At 40.1% G+C, this 22333-nt stretch overlaps 1 long non-coding RNA gene across 4 annotated transcripts in view; it reads right to left on the bottom strand.

The window, feature by feature from the left end:
• The window catches only part of LOC146768282 (uncharacterized), a 65859-nt gene extending 50648 nt beyond the window's left edge, over positions 1 to 15211 (bottom strand). Inside the window, exon 1 of one of the 4 annotated variants that reach the window (XR_014952711.1) lies at positions 8980 to 15211. This is a non-coding gene — a long non-coding RNA (uncharacterized LOC146768282). The remainder of the gene's footprint in view (positions 1 to 8979) is intronic. The other 3 variants (XR_014952712.1, XR_014952714.1, XR_014952713.1) reach the window with 3 other exon arrangements.
• Positions 15212 to 22333: the final 7122 nt, after the last annotated feature.

The following is a 22333-nucleotide window of genomic DNA, read 5'->3' as shown; positions in this document are numbered from 1 at the left end:
CTTAAGCACATTCTAATTTTACAAGATACAAGCAGTCCTACAGGCTTGAGGGGCCAGTAGACAAGTGTCTGTGTAAAAAACACAAGTTTATCTCATTACACACCTAGCACGAATTCTTCAGCCAGGATCATCTGGGAGCAAGGTAACAGTGTCTTTGTAACTGCCTCTATGGTTTGAGGATAAGAAACAGGGAAAGTTTATAGGCAGACCCAATCGCTTTTATTTGGCTAACAGATACAGCAGGAAAAAAAAAAAAAGCAAAAAGAACTTTGGGGCACACTGTCTGATGCTACTTGGTTTTCTAAAAAGAGAAGTAGACAAGGCCTTCACAGGTACAGGTTGAAGTCCAAGAGCTGAAATGGAGAGGAATACAGGTGTAGGAGCTTACTGACTTCAGCTGAGTAACTTTGAAGGCAACCTCCTCCCACTGGTACATCAGAAATTTATTTTGTTGATTAAAACCAGATTTATTTAGGCTTTTGTTGTTGCTAGCATGAGTACAGCTACCCAGGGAGGGAGATTTATCTCACTTTACAGGAGCTATCTCAGCAATAGGCAACTGGCATGATCTGATGTGTCTGGGCTCCCACTGCAGTCAGTGGAAAAGGATGAGCTCTTCTGGGGATGATTCAATCCATTTTATGACAGATATCAGGGACATGAGGGATGAATTGCCCTATAGACAGACTTCGTTCTCTCTACTGAGAATACCGGGACTCTGGATGACTAGACCTAGACTTAAACAGCTAAAATTAGATGAGATGAATCATACCCAAAGGTGATTTTTTTTTTTTAAACGCTAGAAGCACAGACACTACCCACCCCGCAAAATTAGCAAGGCAGCAGTATCTGTCAGCATAAAACCCAGACCATGTCTTTGCAGTTCAGGAATTTGAAGAGTCATCTCCCAAACATCCAGCTCATCCTACAGACTCCCCTCCCTTCCTGGGACTTATTGTACCCACAAATGCCCTATGCAGATTTGACACCCCAAAAACCTTTGCTGACCATTCTCTATCTCCTTTGTGCCAACAAAATGGGCCCAAACCACTACAAAGAGAATGATCTTTGCTTCCTACACATTTCCAAAGGGAGCCAAGGCAACTTGGAACATCGATAAAGTAGGCTCTAGTATTTAACACCTTCAGTGATTCAAAGATGAGGCTTAACATTTTATAAGGAGGCTTAATTTAAACCTCTCCCATCAAATCAGGATAAGATTCCAGTAAAATGGTATAGTTGCACTTGTAATAACCAGCACCAAAACTTGTTGGATGTGTATGTGGGGGACCCTTGAGAAATTGCCTCTGCAGTACATACCTGTATGTTACACAATTACAATTCTTCCCATTGTAAGACCACGTATCAATAAAGGTCTCATCCTAAACAGCCCTTCCCACACCTACTTTTGTAGGATTATATAAGAGAATTACAAATATGCTCAGCAGCAGTATGCATTCCCAGCCCTTTCTGAATCTTTATGAACTCCTGACCTCCGTGACAGCCTGCAGGAATGAGACCCATAGTTGAATTATATCATGCAGGTGAAAATAGTCCCTTTTTCAGCTTTGAACTTGCTACCTTTTTGTTTCTTCCAATGTCCTTGGATAGCAGCTAGGGCATGTTAGGAATTTTCCAGTGAAACAAATTGGAAAACAGCAATTCAGAGTGAAAACGTCTTCAGGAAATGGTTTTGTTTGACAAACTTCACAGGCAGGATTGGGTCCCAGAGGTGTTTCCTGCTGGGTGAGCAACATAACACAGGGGAGCTGAAGGCTGAAGGGATCCCTGCCCCAGGGCAGGTCATTACTGGTCTGGTCACTACTAAGAGACCAGACACCCTAGGATCCCTGGCTCAACTAGATGTCTTGGAGTTTAGATACAACTGTTCAAAGGATGTTTAAAATTTTCCTGGATATCCTGTTTCAGTTGTGAAATTTTTGTGGAATTCTCGTTTTTCAGGAATTTGCAAAATTTATTTCCCTGCCCTTGGCTCTCAGCCAAAGACTGCAGCATTTCCTCCCTCATTACCCAAACCCAGCAACTTTTGACCTGGTGTTGTGACATCCAGTCCTTTTAATTTCTGATTTTAAGGAAGCATTTGTCACCTTTTCAACTTCTTCCCTCCTCAGAGTTTTCAGACAGGCCTCAGTTGTAAACCAGAAACTCTCAATGCCTTTATTAAGGGGACAGGGTCAATGTTTCCCATTCATGCAAATAAAAGGTGGCCACCACCTGAACGTTTGCACACCCAAGGTGTGTGCAGGGAGCGTCTCGGTGCGTAACAACGCACAGTATTTGGCAGGACTTCAAAATCTTCCTTCCTCCCTTTTGGTATGCCTCTGGCATGTAACTGCAGCTCTCCCAAGTGCTCATCGAATGCCAAGTAAGGGAAAAGTGACTCGCTGGCTTAGAAATGCAGACCCCTTTCTTTGCAAGAAAGAGAATTTCAGGATCTGTCTTCCTGTCTGGGCTGAGAGAACAGACCTGAAGGCACATTTAGGGACACTTCCTTTAAAGGTTTGTTTCAGCCAAGTATGGGCCTATCATTACAAAATTAAACAAAAAATTCCCATGCAGAACAAACAGAAAGGGCCAATAGATCTTTTAAGGGACATTTTCCTTTGATGTCCTTCTTCTGAAGCACATTGAGATTGCATTGATGCATATTTCAGGGTACAAAAAAAAAATAGAAAAACAATTCCCAAACACTGACATCATGAGTAAACCAGAAAAAGAAGCATGGCAAATTCATGCTCCTCATAGCCTTCATTTTCTCATATTATTCTTTCTCATTCCACTGTAGGGAGTATAAAGCAAAACAGAAAAAGTTGCAGATGTGATTTTTTGGTGTGAAAATTATATTAAGGAGCATGAAGCTGCTGCATAAGTATCACAATCCATGTTATCATCCTGGAGATGGAGAGAGATGAAAAGATTTGAAAGGCACGAGACAAACAAATAATGAACTTGGTCCAAGGATGATGAACCTGTTAATAGCACACTTAGGCAGTTCAAGGCAACCTAGGCCTCCAAGACAATTCTTCCAGTTATAGTTCAAAACTTCCAAAAGCCTGGAAGATTTGAGAGCCACAGCTTTGGCTGATAGATCATATCTTTTCCATTTCATTGAACTTTGTGCAGCCTGGCCTACGACAAGTGTAGGGTTGGTGATGCTCCCTCACAGCCACATCTCCATGAAACTCCTCTCCAGGCAGAGGCATAGGAAGCTTAACCTTGTGTGCCATCATAGCCAACCACCACTGACCGGTGCACGAGCTTTGTTTACTGCCTCCCTTCAACTATATATAGCCAGCCAGACCTGGAAAAACACAAATTGGGTCATCCACTCCAATTGCTCACACCAAAAGGGTTGTTTCCTTGCTTTATTATTCCTATTGTCTTATCCTATCTGGTCTCACCCACCCATGTCATTGCCTCTGTTGGTCTGGCAATCTATTCTAGGCATGCTCAAGGTTGTGAATTTTTTTCCTTCTGTCTAGCCTCATTCTTTTTCCATTTTTAATTTTAGGCTAAAATCTGTACAGCCACTTTCTAGATAATCCAGATAACCCTCTTCCTTTCTTTTATGCAATTTCCTTTCACTTATTTATATTGCTATCATCATGTCATCACTCCCTAGCCTAACTTTTTCCAAGAGTTTTTGGCTGATGCACTCTCTTTTCCAGCACACTCATGTGCTCTTCCAAGGCTTTCCAGTCTACTTTTCTATCACAATAGCTTTTGGCTGTTGCGCAGCATTTGGGAAGCAGAGTTTTCTGCTCCCATCCAGCATGTCAGTACTGAAGGCTAGTAAATTTACTCACTCTGTTAGCATCATGTTAGTCTTTTAGGCCTTTATGGCATTTCTTTGCCCTCAGCATCTTGTTTGTCATCTCCATTGTGAGATCACCAAATGCACAGGTCAAGATTACACCTGATACTTGAGCAAATCTATGAGCTTGAAGGGCCCATGGCCTTGCTTTGTGTAAGGTCTCATCAATGGTCTGTTGTCACCACAGGGTTGAAGACCCGGTGTCAGACTGAGTAATGAGAGAAATATCAGATTCTGGGAATAGAAGCAGAATATAGGCACGAGGTCCAATTTTAGATAAAGAACATCACCATACAGAAAATTTTATGAGTAGTAAAAGAAAGCCAGAAAGTTTAGATTATTTCACATGTAGCCAAAAGTACTCTTTACATGGGGACAGTTAAAAATTCACTATTGCAAAAGGGACCATCACCTTTCCAGCACATTCTATTGGAGCTTAACTCTGCCTCTCACTAGCAACTGACTTAATACTAGTTCCTTGCCAGTCAACTTCACACATTTGTATCTTAGTCTTTAGAGATAACGCATTGTATTTTTTTAAAGGGAAAGCCAGTATGTGATTGTTGCCGAAAGGTCTGTTTCAAAAATTGTTACTTCCATAGTGTTTCCTTTTTCTAATCTTCAAATATATAATTCACATCTTTGAAAATAATAATTTCCCTTCTTTCCGCCTACCATTTGAATGTTGCCTACCTGTGTCTGGAATTTGAGCCTTGATTTCAAGGCGCTACATATTGTAGTTATTGAAACACTGAGCTTGCTGCCATCACTGAGGCCACATGAAAAAAGTTTTAAAAATCATAAGTGCTAGTTAGACCATGATTTTATTGAATATCACAGGAAGGCAAGGTATGTAATTATGGTTTTATTTTCGAAAGCCTACCCTCTCACTTATCATTGTATCAAGCAACTAGAACCTAATGGGCAGGCTATAGATGTCTCCACAGTTTTCAACATCCAATATGACAAATGAGAAAAAAACCCTTTTATGTTAAAGAGCAGCATCTTCTAGTGACATAGGTAAAGGTATCACTGTGCTCCTGCAAATGCTAATTTTTGGCATTTCTGAATTGAGAGAGATACTTTAGATGGTCCTGACTGTAATCTGGTAGTGTCCCAACCCCTCAAACCAAGGGGAGCATGCTCATCCCCTGGCTAGGTCATTCCAGCTTACTCAATGCTTTGGAGCTGACTGAAAACTGCACTTTTTTCAGTACTTTAGAAATGGCTTCACAGCCACTAGAGCTGGTGCAAAGGATGGAACAAAAGTCCAGTGAGGCATTGGTATGGGAGAGCAAGCAGGAGCCTTGTACCATACGGTGAATTTACAGCATCAAGAAGCAGGATTACCATAGTTGTCAAAATAAAATTGAAGGAATCAGATGCAGACCTAATTTCTCTCCCTACCACTTCTGCAGTGTTTAAGCAGACAGCTTCTGAATGCAATCTCTCTATCAGTTTATACAATGCTAAAGTGTGGCTACTAATTACCTTATTTAAAAAGTGACTATTGCAGGTCTAAGTCAGAACAGCAAAATTAAAGAGATCAGGCTGCTGAGAATGTAATTAAAGAGTGTTTGCAAAATGCTATCATTATTATTAGATAAATGGCAAGCTTGGGGACACTAATTACTATGGTAAAACTGCTTTTGGTGGTGTTTTATTTAGATAATTAGTGTGATGAGCCTTGAGATAGGGATTGGATACCCTTTCACCCCTATGGTCCCTAAGACTTCAGCAAAATTAAGTAATCTCTCCATAGGTATGTTTTAGTTCTTATAGCAGCTGTGATGACTAAAGAATTAAAGTCAGTAAAAAAAGAAAGAATAGGACATGGTTTCCAGAGTCTTAGGAATGAAAGATTTTGTCTAGTTACAATCAGAAGCATCTTCGAAGGGTTAGCCAGCAAACAGAGCTGAAAAACTTCAGCCCAGGGATACAGACACCAGGATAAGAAATATGAGGCTTTCCATGTAACTATTATTGCAGGAAAATGGGTCAGAGAGTCAAGAAACCTATTAATGAATGGGGAATACTATGCAAGGCAAAAAACAAATATCAGCATTTTTCTCCCTTGAAGCTGTTGATAACTTGAAGCTGTTTCAATAATGATATCCCAAACTGATGGCAATGTTTCCTCCCACCATCCAACACTATCCTGTTGCTTTGTGTTTTGAAAGGCTGTCAGTCACGTGCAAAACACGGAAGAAAGGTCAAGCAGAGAGTACAGGATACGAAGGAATGTCCTGCAATCAAGTCCTGGTTTTCAAGTTCACAGAAGCCCCATACAGGCATTTGCAGCTTGGTCCTGAAAGCCTTTCCTGACAGCAGCTCCCAGTGTTTGTGCAAGCACCTGAGGGAAGCAAAAAGGCTGATGTGCATCACTGGTGTTCCTGGAGTCAGGAGCACAGCAGTGTCCACATGTGATTCCAGTGCAGGACATGATCAAGAGCTAATGCCTTGGTCCACACTTTTGGAGTCTAGATACAGTGGGAAAACTTTTTACTATGTGACCCTTTCTCTTTTTCCCTCTCTGACTCCTCTCCTTCCCCCCCAACCCCCCCCCTTTGTTTTCCTGTGTTTGTGTGTTTGGGTTTTTGTTTGTTGGATTCAAGTGGTTTTGCAAGCTGACATCTTAGCCACTTGTCCAGAGAGTGAACATTCTTGTGTTGCTTGATGGTTGTTGTTGAAGTGGGAAAGAGTAAAAAAACCCCTAGGCAAGCTGGGGTTTATGTTATAAGCCCAGTTTTCAGCTCAGGGTGAAAAGTATTCTGCGTTACTGAGCTCTCACACACAGCAGGCCAGAAAAATCTTTGTATGCCACAGAAATACTCACATACATCTTAGAGCCACAGGAAAGGGACAAATTCAGAACCTTAAATATCAGTATTGTGCATGTTCTCTGAATCGGCCCAGGTTCACGACCATGCCCACAATTCTCAATGCTTAAAGCCCAGAGAACAAGTGCTCCACAGAAACAGGGACAGTGCCATGTGAAACTGTGGTGGAACTCTACTATCCCTGGGGAAGAAAAAAAACAAAACCCAACAGAGAGCACCAGCCCAACTGCTCTTTCTCGCTGAAAATCACTGATTTTGCTACAAAATATGCTTTCTCTGGGTCCAGTCTTGACACCTGTGCAGATTACAGAAACACAGTCCCTGAAGCCACATGTCAAGACAGGGTTTCCTCATATCACTTGCATGACACTTTCTGTCAGTTCAGAGTAAAGATACAAGAGACATTCTCTTGAGCAAGAGCACTCCTTGGCCAGCATATTTAGTCTGGGATGCACATCCAAGGATCCTGAACATTTTGTCCCTTAGGCAGCAATCTGCTATTAACATGTTGTTTGAGAGAGCCCAGGCCAAGAGGAGAGCAAAGCATGCAGGAGTAATGAAAGCCCCAAGACAAATCTAGCAATTTATATTAATTTTACTGTTATCATCAGCTAGATAAAAGAATGGAAGTGACCAGCAAACAAAGGTGGGCTTCCAAAAATCAGGGAAAGCCACAATCAAAGGGCCACATTCTGCAGCAGCTCTGGCTCCTTTGAAGACAGGAGATTAGGACTGAGCCTCTTAAAGTTCATAACTACTAAACTGTTAAGGGTCAGTGAGGAGAGTAGCTCTGTAAGTAATGTGGGCTATTTAACAGACTAAAGCTATCCCAGCTGTCCTTTTTTTTTTTTTTTTTTTTTTTGGCTAAAGGAGTCAGAACAAAAGGGCAACCTCAGAAAGGGAAGAGACCACACACACCTGGTAGATCAGAGTAACTGCCAGGAAGAAGCAAATTCCTTCTTAACAACTACTAGAAGTATCTCTTAGAATTCCAGAAGTGTAAAAACTAAAGGCTTAATGGAACCCACAAACCTGCCTGTCCTACATTTCCTACAAACCTTCAGAACTGGCCTGGCAGTCAGCATGTTTAATCTTCTATTTTGTCTCATTTTTATATGTAAGGCCCAGATACATTGCTCATATGACAAAGGGTTGGACTATTTTGAGCAACAAAACAAAAAGCTTTTCATTTTTATTTCTTAATGGTTTGCAGATCCTTCAGTGGTCACAAGGTCCAACCCGTAACAACAATAAAGTACATAAATATGAAATTGTTACAAGCCACTGTAACAAGAAAGATCTTGACGTTCACCTTACAGCAAACCTAAATTATTGCAAATTTTTGGCATATTTAAATTCAAGAACTTGTTTCCTTCTGCTGTGACAGTATTTCATAATGGTAACGATTACTTTGTTTAGAGGACAAGTGGAAAAATTTTTTTCTGCTTGAAAATTAAGTATCAAACTGACTTCAGGAGGAGATCTGACTACATCGATACCACTTTCAGCTGAGACGTGATGAACCTCAGTGTTGTCCTGCAGTTAAATCAAGCTTTTCAAGCTGGCAATACTTCCATTTACTAACAGTAGACATAGAGTGATCAAAACTGGATAAACATGTTTTGTTGCATTGAAATGACACTTCAGGTATGCTCCTCCTGTGCCTCTAATTGCATTTTCACCCAACCCTTAATTTCTTTTCACAGGGATGATGCAAGAATTGCAGAATTACACTGTAAGGAGCAACCTGCTCCACACAATAACAGTATCCCAGGACTGCAACAACAAGCAGGAGTCACTCTGGATGCTATTTAACAGTCTCAAAGATGACAAAAAAAATAGAGCAAACCTATTGCCCTAAGGAAAACTCCAGGGTGAGCTTTTACATCCAGAGATAGAGGTTTGTACCGCCCCATACCAAACTCTACCATTATTAGACCCTTACTAAACTTCCAAGATCACCCTCACCCTGACTCGTTCCAAAAACTTCTCAAATAATGAATGCCTGCCCTTATATTCTGTATATTAATTACCTTCACTACTAACTGAAGTATGGCAATGCCACCTCACTTCTTTATTCTTTTGCATAGCCATGAAATTCAGTAGCATTAATACATGAAAAGTAACATAATCAAAAGAACACCTATCTGAGCACAGCAACACTTCTCCCTTGCTCCTAAACAGAAAGTCTTTGATACAAGGCCAGTATACAACTGTGCTGCTGCATGGCAGCAGGTTGACACCTTTCTACCTCCCTTAATCTTGAAAAACAATAAACCAAATTTTGAATTTTTTTATACTCACATAACCCCAAATGAAGTCGTTCTGGCTGCAAGCAGACAGACAAATAATTGTCTGTAGCTCTTGTTGCTAACTACATGGCAAGTGGAAGCAAAGGAACAAAAGGAAGGGGAGTAAACCACACTCACCTGACAGGAAATGGCACTAGCTACTCCCGTTGAATCCAGTATTGAAGAGTTACCAGGTGTGCAAAGTTTCAGCAAGCACCCCTAGTTCCAGCATTGAGGAATTTGGTAAATAACCCTTCTACCTTTGCCCAAACCACCTTTGTGATTGTGTAAGTTTTTACCATCTCCTCCCTCACACCCTGACCTTTCTTCTTCTGGACTGAAGAAACTCCATCTTTTTAATCTCTCTTCATAATCTGTCATTCAATCAGCAGTATCTGAACTTGTTTTCCTTGCCCTTCTCTGGATCTTATCTAGCTCTGCTATAACCTCCTCATGATGCAGAACTCCTTAACATACTCCAGGTAATGTCACTACAGCAGTTTTCTGTGGCAGGAAAATAATGCTTCTTCTCTCATTATCCATACCCCTCCTTGTGATGGCCAGTGCTTTGCTGGCTCTTCTGGACCCCCACTACACACTGAGCAGATGATCTCCAAGAGCTGTCACTGATGATGTTGAGGTCTCTTTCCTGCACTGGAACTGCAAGAATTTAGCCTCATAGTTTAGATTATTTCTAAGGATGCATCAAATTTCATTTAGTTATTTGGATTTATCCTGCCCTTTTTTTTGTATACTTATGCGGTCTTTTCAAGCCTGGCACAACGTTTGTTTGTTGAGAAATGCTTACTATTTCCTGAAAACTTACACATTTTATTGTTCAGTTCCTTGTCTCCTCATTATTCTCAATAAAGACAGCACCCATTCCTGGGGACTGTTCACTGCTGACTGTGATCCTCTGGCCAGTGAATTTCTTCAACAGCCTTTAGGGTAGCATCTTGTAAAAGACTTTTCAAAATTCAGGTGTTTTGAAAATTATACAGATAGGATTCCTTTCACCCTCCTGCTACCAATACCCTCCTAAAGATGCAGAGATGTGTTCCCTTCTCTAAAGGTGACTTTCCCTTTGTGGATGTGGGGCCATGTACCACCTTCCCAGGACTGGAAGTCAGACCTCCCTGATTTACCAGTTCTAGTCTGTAGTTCCCAATTCTAAAGACAAATTAAAATAAAGGAAACATTTTAAGTCAAGATCATTTCCTTATCCACTTAAGAATAAGGCAGGTCTGTCCTCTATCCAATTAATATAATGCTACCATTAAGCTTAGCTCGGTATATATAAAGACCACAAAAACAGTATTTTGTCTGTTTATTCAGTAGGCTTTAGGTTGTCATAGACTGTAGAAAAAAGTGCAATGAAGTAATTTTGGAGACTTGAAAAAAACAATTCAGACAATCCCATGGGTCCTTGGTCTTGCACTCCAAATTCTTCAGTTGTAAGGCCATTTTCTAATTCAGAACAACTTCCTTAGAGGCCATTCTTTCACTCTTTTCTGCAAGAGGGCACAAGCATCCTGCATGTTTAATTGCAAGCATACAATGTTATCTGCTCCTTCTCTCTTATGTAAGTTTGCAGGAATGCTGAAAGACTTTCCGGGCTCTGAGAGGTTAGGGGTTGGAATCAGGTCCCTTGTATATCACTGCATTGACTTTTTGGGACGTGAAGTTATTGCAATTAAGATACTGGCCGGATGTGTGGGCTAAAGAGCCCGACTGATATCACAGGCATTTATTGATAATGCAACTTCTGGGGAAGAAATCTGGGGAATTGTTGTTCTTCATGTTTTTCTCTTCAAGCAAGCAAACCATATGGATTTATCAGAAACACACAATGCTTTATCTAGCACAAGAGAAAAAAGAATAGTGTTTATTTTACTGTGGAGGAATGTTCTCTATTCAGTTTGGAGAGCCAATTGCCTGAGCTGGCACTGTGTACCTTTTGGCCTTCAGCAGGAGTATTGCTCTGGTTTAATTCAGTGCTATCTTTAACATGATTACTATTTACTATTTATGTTGTGATAATATTTCCAAGCTGCAGTCGAGGAGAAGGGCTTCATTGTGTTAGGTGCTGTACAAACACACAACTGAAAGATAACTCTTGCCTTCAACCATGCAACTAAGCAGCTTCTAAGCTGAGTGCTGGCACACAGAGAGGAAAACACCAGCAGCAGGCTGGGCTGAGGGCTTGGGTTTGCTTCGCTTTCCCAACTGTGAAATCTCAAGCAATTGGCTTTCCCCCATGTCATTTAACCTGTGCCCTGCTGTACAGAAAGCCTGGCTGAAAGACAATGAAGGGTGGCAGGGAGAGCTTCCTATCTCCCACTTCTTTCCTCTTGTGGCACCAGATATTTAAGAAGATCATCTGCATCTGCCTTCTCCACATGCCAGTGGGCACACAGGAAGAAAATGGTGAAAAACCTGAAAATTAAAACAGTGCCCTGCCTGACAGTCATTCTGCAAAGTGTTAAGAAGACGTTCCTGTAAAGAGAAAAATCCTTTCCCAGAAGTCTTACCAGAGTCCTAAGAACATTTTGTTTGGCAACAATAGAGTAGCCTCCTGATCCAACAATATTTTGGGCCATTTTTTAATGGTTGAAGGCAGTATCCAAAAGCCATTAGGAAGAGTAGTGTTTGGTTTAGTCTCACCATTTACTTCACCAAACCTGAGATCTCAGTGGTCTTGCAGGATGGAGCTTTTTGCTCAAAGAAGTTTGGTTGGGTTAACGTCCACCTGTCTGGGTCTGGCAGGAGGAATCCAAGTCTTTCCTCAAGCTGCTGATTGCAAGACCACCCTCAAGAAATGGACTTTGAGTGAGGCCAGAGGGCTGGTAAAAGTGTTACTTTCTTCTGTGCATTGGAATGAGTCATGGCTCCATAAACCATTCTCACTTTCCAGTCAGTGCATGAACTTAAATTCCAGGAGTCTAAAATAAGTGAACAACCATGCTCAATGTGGGTTTCAGACAAGCCAGGGGAGGGTAAAGGAGAAGGAAGAAGACAGAAATACTCCTTTCCAGCACTGGATGGATTTTGCAGATTTTATGTTAACACACTCTCTCTCTCAGCAATATTTCAACTCTGTCTAGATTTTGATACTCCTCAAGTAGACATTTGCTGAGTTATCCCCAGCTGCATAGCAAGGATGTGCATTAGATGGTGCTGCCAAGGAAATAGGAGTGAAATAACAAACTAGGGAGAGCACAGTTCTTTGGGCTCTCCAAGTGGAGTTTGGATTCTTTCATTAAAATACAGCAGCATCTTGCACTTCTTGAACTATTTGCCTATCTTATGCTAAAACCTACTACTGCAAATATCCTTGTAAACAATCCTGTGGGGAAAAAAAAGAGATTTATGTCACTTGGTACCTTTTATAACAAACTAAAAAAAATCTGTAATGTGGCACATAAAGTCCATCTTTGCAGGGGCTGCAGGCGCAGCCCACATGAACACTACATGTAAAACTCAAGAAAGACTTTATAAAGATCTTCTTTCTATAGAAAGAAATAGAAATAGCTGTAAAGCTGTTTCTGTTGTTTAGGGGAATATGTCAAAATGACATATTTTTCAACCTGGAAGATGAGGTGACAAACCAGCAATTAACGTTTGCTTTTTCACTTACATTAATGTCACTTAAGAACAGAATACATACAGTAGACAGGATAATTCTATCATTTCTTTATATAGACCCTAATAAATTCTATTCAAGACTGTGTCTGTGTTTTCTCAAAGCCCCACTGGTCTCCCAGCTCCTGCATGTTTCTTTAATTCCGTGCTGGCTTTGTCTCTGGATTGTAAGCTCTCTTGTCAGAACTGGGTGTAGGATGGAGAGGTCTTTCTTTTGTACTTCTGAAGTGCATAACATGTTTTTAGCAGTATTCTAATCTTAATATATATAAAAAAAATGAAAATTATTTATCTCCTAATAGGACTTTCATAAGTAGCTTATGGCACACTGCCCTTATTGTAGAAAAGTATGTCCTTGTAAATAGGAAATGTCAATTAAAATGTAATCTTTGTGGAGGGCAGTTTTATATGCAAAATTAAAAAAAATAATCAGTACATTTCTGGGTTTTGTTGTTTGGGTGGTTTTTTTTATGCACAGACATAAGTGGTAAAGGAAAAGTAATGTGCAGGAACTGAACAAGCTTATTGTATCAGTACGGTAATAAATAACATCAAAATGACTATGTTATCTTATCACAATAGTGCATAGTTTTGTATGCAAATGTTACCTCAAATACAGTCAGCTATCTGCAATAAAGACCATTTATTGTAGGAAATGTAAGAATAATTTTATATTCTTTTGTTATTACAAGTGATTTTCAAAATAACATCATAGATTTACACAAATCCAAGTTAATGGACAGCTTACTGCTTGCTGCTTATCTATTGGATGTCACACAAGGTTTTCTAAAGTATGACAGGAACATGGGCTGAATGAGATGGAGACACAATTACACACTTCCTCATGCCAATGTCATTGGCTAGTAACAGAGGGCAAGAGGGAGCTCATGCAGCTGACCTGGTGACATACTTCACAGCCAGATAGTTTTACAATAGTTTGATTTCTGGGCCAGCCAGGGAAACACCTTCCTAAGATTGCCACTCTCTTGGGCACTCTGGGAAGTTAAACTCTGAATCTATATAGATGCAGGAGAACAGAACTGAAAATTATTTTCACAACCTTTAAACTCTAAAATAAGTAGTATTTGCTATTAAAGTAATCTAAAAAACTCTACAATTGAATAGCTTTCTTGGTAACAGCATGATAGTGTGGCTGAAAATGAAAATATTTGTATTGGCTGTATAAAAGTAAAATGCTAAAATGCTTAAAGCAAGGAAAAATTTGTCTTCCCATCACAATTCCATTTGAAAAAATTACTTCTTTAAACTCCTTAATTTAGCAGAACTTCTGCCTGAGATGTGCTGCTATTCCCCTTTCTGAATTCCTGACACAATATGAATCAAACAAATTCAAGATAGCAAAGCCGGGAAAATCATTATAATTGCAAAACCACCAAAAAGGTCAACAAGAAGGAGAACAACAATAGGATTCTGGTAACTGTTTGGGAAGAAACTATTCTTGCTGCAGTGAAACTGACTGTTTTCATAACAACAAATTAAATACCAAGGTAATTCCCTGGAGCCTTCAGCAGCGTGGCTGTGTGGCAGCAGCAGCAGCAACTCCAGCACAATACACAGTGTCATTTAGGAAAACCCGCTGGCTGCCAGGCCACTGCGCAGCTCTGAGATGTTGGAAGTTACACCGGAGCCCAGCCTACCTTTTCAAAGCACTGCATTGTTGCTTTTCCCTTCCTCCCAATTCCTGTCCATTTCCCTATTCTCCTCTCTTCCTGTCCCTTGTGAGGCAGACATGTTTTGGAATCCTTTCATAATATGAGGAGCTGAGTGTTGTTGGACTGGTGCAGGTGGCTGGCTTCAACAGTAAGAAACGAGGGAGTTACAGCTGCACCTCATTTTCAGGATTTTTTTGCTTCTTGTTGCCTTATAAGCACCCTAAAAATGTGTAATTGGCCAAGTGTAAGCTGCTCTCTTACGCTCAAATGGCACAGGAGATGGGTCAGCAAGGTAAGTGCGCTGCAAACATCCATTCTGAAATAGACTGGCATTTGTATTTGGTTTGGCTGTTCAGCCTTGGAAAATAAAAAATCAAGACTGGCCTTTCTGAGATTCCTGTTACTCATCTACAGAGTGTGATGCTCTATATATCAAGTGTTTCAATTATGGTTGCCAAGGAACTGCAGGTATCAAAGCAACTTTCTTAATACTTTACACTGGGAAGCTTAGATTTTCCTGACTAGTGTGCAAAAATTAGTATAGTTTATAAATTATGGGTGAATAGAAATGTTTACATTACTATGCCTGTCCTTGTCTGAGCAACAGCTAGTAACATAATTTATAAATAGCCAGAGTGAAAGAAAAAGAAAAATCACATTTACTAAAAAGTCCCCTCAATTAAATGCCAGATAAAGAACATGCTGAAGCAATGCAATCATCGGGGTGCTTGGTCTCTGCCAACTGACAGGTCTAAAATAACCATTCTTATGCAATGAACAGCTATAGAAGTTTCACTGGGTAATAAATACCCATGTGACAACAATAGTCAACTTTATCCTCCAAACCTGTTCACCACATAGCCTGAGGCTTGGTTTGTAAAGTCTAAAATATGTTTGCTGTGTTTTTTCATGGCATTTTCAGGTAAATTCCTGCTACCTTACCTTGCAGACCAGGCCCAGTATCTCCAGTCTTTTCACCGAGGCACCTGGCTGATGTAACTTCATGATTTCATGAGATTCATAGCACATAGTCAGAGAGGTGGTAAGGAGGAAGTTGCTCCTTCTCCTTCTCTGGACTCATCAGTTTCTCTTCCTTGCTTTTCCATACTGTAATCTCAGGCTGACTGTCCTTGTCCTGGAGTCAGGCACTGCAGGGGCATTTTGACCCACAGTTAACTCTTCTGCAAATGAAAATAAATGGAATTGATGGGAATTTGATAAAGATTCTTGTCTTCAAAATAAATCATCACACCAACATCAAAATTATAAATCATGATTCCAAAAAGAAGAAACTTTCCTGAAAAATGGAACTTAATCTACATTAAATTTTAAACCCAGACATCTGGTCTGAGTCCTATATACTCAAGCTCTTCCCTCAGATCAGGTAGCTTCTGCATCTAGTTCAGAACTTCTGAGTTAAAGAAACTTTAAAATTTTTCTCTGGATTTTCCTGGAAATATCAAGTAATGTATCAAATGCATAAATAATTGTTCAGTGAATTTACTATTAATAACACTGTCTACTTCAAACTGGATTTGAAAAGGGGTAATAAAAAATTAAATTTTCTACCAATGTAGGAAAAATTAAAATTCCTACAAATTAATTCCCTAAAAATTAAATTTCTTACCAATGCTTTTCCATTGGAGACCACTGTCATGGTCCAACCATAATTTTCTGAGACTGCATATTTTATTCCTTTCAGTAGTAAAATAAGATATTGCAGACTTAAATATCTGTCAGATTCAAGAAAGTGTTCTGGCTCCATTTGTGTCCTGTTTTGTAGCATAGCCTCTAAAACCCACTTTAGAATAGTTCCCTCTTTTATCACAAGGCTTTCAGCTACAATTGCAAATGGAAATAAGCAAGAGGCAAGACTTCACTCAGTTTCTGAAAGGAGAGATGTGAATGGTTGAATATAAAGTTCTCTGGACATTTGCATGCTTCAAATGGCACACACAGGATTTTACTTCACTTGACATTAAATTGTAGAGTGTAAAAGGCTGGTGAGAATATCACTGAGATATGGAATACATTCACTGAAGAAACTGAAAAATCTGCTGGGAACCCTTAGCTGCATTTTGGTTGCCTAGAATGGAATATAATGGAAGCAGCATTTCTGTTCATGAAGCAGCTTCTGCCCTTACATCTGCTGAATTCCTACCAGGAAGAAGATTTCTTAGAATGGTGGGGAAATAAACAATGAACCGGAGATGCAAACAGTATGTATTCTGTGATGTCAACAATAATGTGCATGAAAATAATCCACAGACCATTATCTTTACCTTTTGGTGCAAGGTATCTTAATTTTTCCTAAGTTCTAACACATACATTTGCAGAGGTCTGCTTGCCAGTGGCCAGATCTACATAGTTACAAAAGAACAGTTCTATTTAAAAGGAAAAACAAGTTTGTTCTCTCCAGGAAAACATCCTCCTCCACTTCCAGGGATTTACAACACATTAAGGAGACCATAATCACAAGAACTCTGTTAAAAACATTTGTCTGAAATTACCAAACAGTAGGATGCACAACAGGGCAGAGAGAAGCTTCTATTTCAGGCTGATCCAGATAGGGGTGGCAGAGGAAAGCAAACCAAATCTGTTCTTGTTTTCATTATTGATAAAGTTCTCTGAAACTTACCTCACCATGATTGTCAAATGAAATCTGTAGAGAAATGTGTGTGAAAATGAAGGGTTGAAAGTCTAGTCTTGTTGAATGCAACCACAAGATCACAACAGGCTTTTCTTTTGTCCTTTGTCTTTGCATATGCCATAGGACATTGTTAATTAATCTTTCAAATGTCCCTTGAGTTTACAGAAAACATTTACACCTGATATTAGTTTTGCTTTGTGGAAGTGAAATGCTAAACTTAGAATCACCATTTAATCATATGTTTCCTGTGCATTCCACCTGAGCAATGTTGAGGCAAGTTTTCCTTCTAATTACAGAGGTGAGCTGAAGAACCAGTGATTAAAATAAGATCAGCTTTTCCTTAAATACTGCTGTACTTCAGGAGAGTGATCAAAGTCAGTAGTTGCTTTCAGAGATATGCTAATTTACAGCACACCAACTTCTTAAATGAAGAAGAGTGGCCCTCATTTTCTTGCTTAGATTTAGAAAAAGAGAAAAACCCAAACAAAACAGTTCAGTGTACTGAGCAATCCTTCTATTAAAAAAAAACCTGTCTTTCTTTCAGGTTAACAAGGAACTCAGCCTGAATAAGGCTAAAGCATTTGCCAAAAAGCCTCAGGGAAGATTGTGTTCTGTCTATAATTTTGTTGTCACAACAACACCCATTGATTTTTTCTGTATTTTTAAAATTTGCTTTTCAGTAATGAGAAGGAGATTTTTGTGGCATTCTGAGTTAGTGCTTGCAAAACACTTTTCGATCCATGGTGAAATAATGTGTGACACACATGTATACATGGTGCATACGCACAGGTATGTATAAAGTGTTACACATCATTATTTTTGTTTCCTCCCAGTTCCTGGTGGCTTGAGAAGCATGATTACAGCATCTGAAGCTGAAACCAAACCCAGGATAATTTGTCAGATTTGCAAAGAGTTCTAGTAACTCTGAAAAGTTACGTGTCATTTAGGAGAAACCTGAATGAAGCACTAAGTTCAATTGCTGCTGAGGGCACCTGGACAAGCTGATGCCTGGGAAGAAGAGGAGTACACAGCCTATCCTGCTGTGGGCTCTGCTCTGTGTGAATGCTGGAGCTGCATCAAAAAAGGCTCCCTCTAAGTACATCAAACACACAGCAGGAAATGGCCACTCGTGAGATAGTTTGTTCTTTATCTGGGAGGAGGTTATACCTCTGTATCCCTGTACAGGCACATCTCTGCATCTGCAGGACCAGTCACACTAACCTACAGTGGAGCTTTGCTGTGTGCCAACATGAGCACATTTCCACCAGAACTGCAAGAGAGGGCAGCAAAGCCCTCCTCCAAAGCAGAATGCTGACAGAAAAGCAGCTCATTAAAATATCTGTTAAGCTGTGAGGTATTTAGGCTTCTGATTAAATGTAAAAATATTCAGGGTGTATCTGCTCTGTAGGCCACAGAAGTAGAGTGTCACCAGAGTTTTTCTTTGGCAATAAGTGATCAAATAATCCTAATGATGACTATATGGAGGTATCCAGTCATTTAAAATCATAGTGTCCAACAACACTATATGTGTATATATATATATATATATATATATATATGTGTGTGTGTGTGTGTGTGTGTGTGTGTATATATATCAGACTGTTTTAACTATCCAAAACAAATGGTAGGATGGGGGCTTGAACCATTTCTTGTGGCCAGGACACTCTGAACTCACTTTGACTCAGTACAGGTGTTGAAATCACTACAGGATTATCCCTGGAGGTGGGTAATCCTTTAAAGGTTCAGAGCTTCGGGTTAGATAAAAATCTAAACATTTGGATGTTTATCTGAAACCTTATCTCAGTCATCTAAACTCCTGGAGGCTGAACACCCATCAGTTGCAGATCTACAAGTAAAAAAGTGGTAGGGTCTCTTGTGTCTGCAGACTTATAGCCTGATCCTGACATCTCTGAATAAACAAAACCTCACATTGATATCAACTTGCCTTTGAGCTGGGGTATTGGGAGTGGGAAGTCCACTTCAGCTAAAAGTGACCACAAACATTATCTGATGGGGGTGGAGGAGGAAATTTTGGCTACAAAATATAGGATTTTTTTTCTCATGAAAGCCACTCATATCAAGTTTTTTTTCACTAAAAATCTGTACACTTGAAAATTGTTAAAAAAGCTTTGGAAATTTTCCTTTATTTTCTCACCCCTTCCCCACCCTCAAAGAAAAAAAGGTATCTTCATAATGAAAATAATGAAGTGCTATGACTTTAAGTCTATGACTTTAAGTCTCTACTGGCATTTTGACTAAGGTCACCTTAACTGAGGCTGTATGCTGTGGTGCCTCACAAGAAGCATAAGAAAGACTGTGAGTGTGAAACATGGACACTGCAGTTCACAGCACTGGATTATGTCAGTGCAGAGATATTTTGCTTTTCTACTACAGTACCTGAAATTTTTCCATTTTGCACCAAATGTTTTGTTCCTTTCTGTCATTTCAATCAACAAAACAATTTTGCTAGGTGGAGAAAAACTAACTGATGTCGATTAAAATGTGTGAGAGTATTATATTTTTGAAGAGGGGGGAGGGTAAGGGGAGAGTTTGAGTAATTACTCCTATCCTTTGCTGACATTCCCATGTTATTTTGTTGTGACATGCATCCCAGGTTGTATCAGAGGTATATGTGTGAAGGAACTTAGCACGTCCTGGATATTGAGTGTGCCCAGACCCATTTCACAGAGTTAAGACCATTGCTTTCTCCTCAAGGCTTGCTGAAACTTGTGCTGCTAGCTCCCAGTTCTCACCACCCCATGGAAAGAAAAGCTGCTGAAAGAAAAGAAGAAATGCAGAAAGGAGAGAGGAAGTTTGTCAGGTGAGACAGTGGCTGGAAACATGGTAGATATGGGTTCAGTTTTCTACTCTACCACAACTTCTCTCCTTCACTTTAGGGGACTTCTTTTGTCTGTGTTTTCCCTGTTGACTGTGGAGACTAACACTATCTTAAGGGTTATTTCAAAGATAAACACTAAAAATCCCCAGAAAATCGCTCAGTTTAACAAAGTAATAAGGACTACAGGTGCTCAGGAACAGACAAGAAATTAGACTGCACTACTTTTTGGCAAACACAGGCATTTTAGCAAGTTCTGGCCCACTTGTCTATGCTGCTGTTCTTAAGCTGAGCCTTTTCCATGCCCCTAACACATTAGTATAATAGAGAATTAACATTGTTTTCCAGTATTTTAGAAGCTGGGAAGAGAATTCAAACACTTCCCCTTTCCTTTTCCTACTGATATGCCAGTTACAGTCCCAAGTTCACAAGGCTCATTCCTGTACTTTTGGAACCATGTCTATAGCTGCCACACCACTTTTGTAATAGCACTCTCGCTTTGGGAACTTAAAAAAAAATGCACTTATTTGTTTGTTTTGGGACTACAGTTGGGTCACAAGATTAATGGTCATTAATTGGAAGGATGTTAGTACGACTCTTCTTTGATACAGCGATTTCAAGTTGATATCTAGAGACAAAGTGCTGTTCAGAGTTTCACAGAATAATTATTTTCTCCTGTCCATGGCACAGTTGTCTGTTTTTGGCAGTGAAAAGAGCTTGTATGAAAAGGGAGGGAATGATTTACTTTGTATTATTACATTCTGTGGCTCAGGAGAATAATAATTCCACTTCTGTTGAATAAAACTATTTTCATTCTCCTGGCATGCTTCAAGCATCATTGTGCTTTGATAACTTATTCTCTGTCAAGCTTCCCTATTTAAGCAATACACTTGTTTTCGCTGTTAACTACCTTTTATATGTACAGATGTTGTTTCTCATCAATGTTTTATGCTTCAAATAAAAATGCTAATTTGGCTCACGCAGAAAGATGTGGCTTCAATATTTTTTTTCTTTCTGGGTGGCTGTGCTGTCACCAAGATGTTTTCAAGTAGGTCAGTAAAATGTTTTATTTTATAAAAGACATTTCTTTTTCAGTTCTGTTGCTTGTGACAATTGCTCTGAAAATTCTACCCCTTGCAGAGGCTATCAAGAAATCAGGGCCTTTCTTTCAGAGTTGCAGAGGAGAGTTTTTTTGCAGGGGGTGGAGAGGGGAAAAGAATGACATAAGAGAAAATGCATCCCAGTGACTCATGAATCCAAGGCAATCTGCCCACCTGCTCCTCAGTGTGCCCTGGGTTCTCCCAGCAGTGCAGTGTGTGTTGCAGGAGTGGGAGAGGGATGGGGAGCGTGCACCATCCCTCAGAGGCACACATTCCACAACTGCAAACACATCTGGGCTCCCTCTCTCACTTCATTCCCTCGCCCACATCGCTCTGAGGGAAATTCTTGCAGGATGCTTCCTGTTTTTCACTTAATCCCCTCTCATCTTTAAATTCTATTATACTGGGCACTATGAAAGCTTACAATGATTTATTAATTGAGAATTTTTTTTGTGGAACTACTCAATACTTGCAACAAGCCTTCTCCAGCTTTGTCAACACCTGAATTTTTTGGCTGAGGTTTCTCAGCATGGTGGTAAGAGGTGCTGGGTCTTGCCACCTTATGTATCACCACAGAAGCACTGACTCAGTTCCAGGCAGGTTTTAGCCTCCCAGGCCTGTAAAAGTCAGTTGCACTTGTCTCAGTGAAGGTGTCATTTGAAGCTTACAGTCAGCTGCCACACAGCAAGGAGCATGTACCTTGTTACTCTGCCCAGCTCTGAGGCCTCCAGCACAAGAAGGACTGGATCTGCAGGAACAAGCCCATCCGAGGGCCACAAAGATGTTGAGAGGGCTGGAGCATCTCTCCTACGAAGACAGACTGAGAGAGCTGGCATTGTACAAGAGGTTCAGTTTAGCTGATGTATTCAAAAGAAATTCTTTACTTGCATGATGGTGATGCACTCTAACAGATTGTCCAGAGGAGCTGCAGATGCCCCATCCCTCGAAGTGTTCAAGGCCAGATTGGATAGAGCCCTGAGCAATCTGATCAGACAGGGAAGATGTCACTCCCATGGCAGGGAGTTGGAATCTGTGAGGTGCCTTCAGCCCAAATCATTCTATCGTTCTATGGGTAAAAACTAGTTACTCTAGAAGAACAATTCACTAGCAGACAGGTATTGCTCTGAAATTGTGTCCTGAGCCCTTGGGTAAGGATTTGTGTTCATTTCATATTTTTCTTGTTTTTTTGCAGGAGATATCTAGAGAGTCAACTGTTTGAAAATCTATATAAACCTGTATGTTCCCAGAAGCCATTAGGGGCACATATTGCTGTGCTTCAATTTGCTACAGCAACTTGTACATACACCTCTCACATTCCGTACACAAGCAATACAAATGAAAATTGGAAATGCCAAACATTTGCAGTGGCTGCCTTCCACAAACAATACTACCAACTCAGACACTTCCTAGAGATTATTTAAAGATGACATATTTTCCAGTTAACTCAAAAAAGAAAGCAACAGCAA

The sequence above is a fragment of the Lonchura striata genome, chromosome 2 (genome assembly GCF_050655825.1).
Source record: "Lonchura striata isolate lonStrDom1 chromosome 2, ASM5065582v1, whole genome shotgun sequence".
In the NCBI taxonomy this organism is placed as follows: Eukaryota; Metazoa; Chordata; class Aves; order Passeriformes; family Estrildidae; genus Lonchura; species Lonchura striata.
Note: the sequence above shows the minus strand (reverse complement) of the source record. Positions and strands in the feature narration are given on the sequence as shown.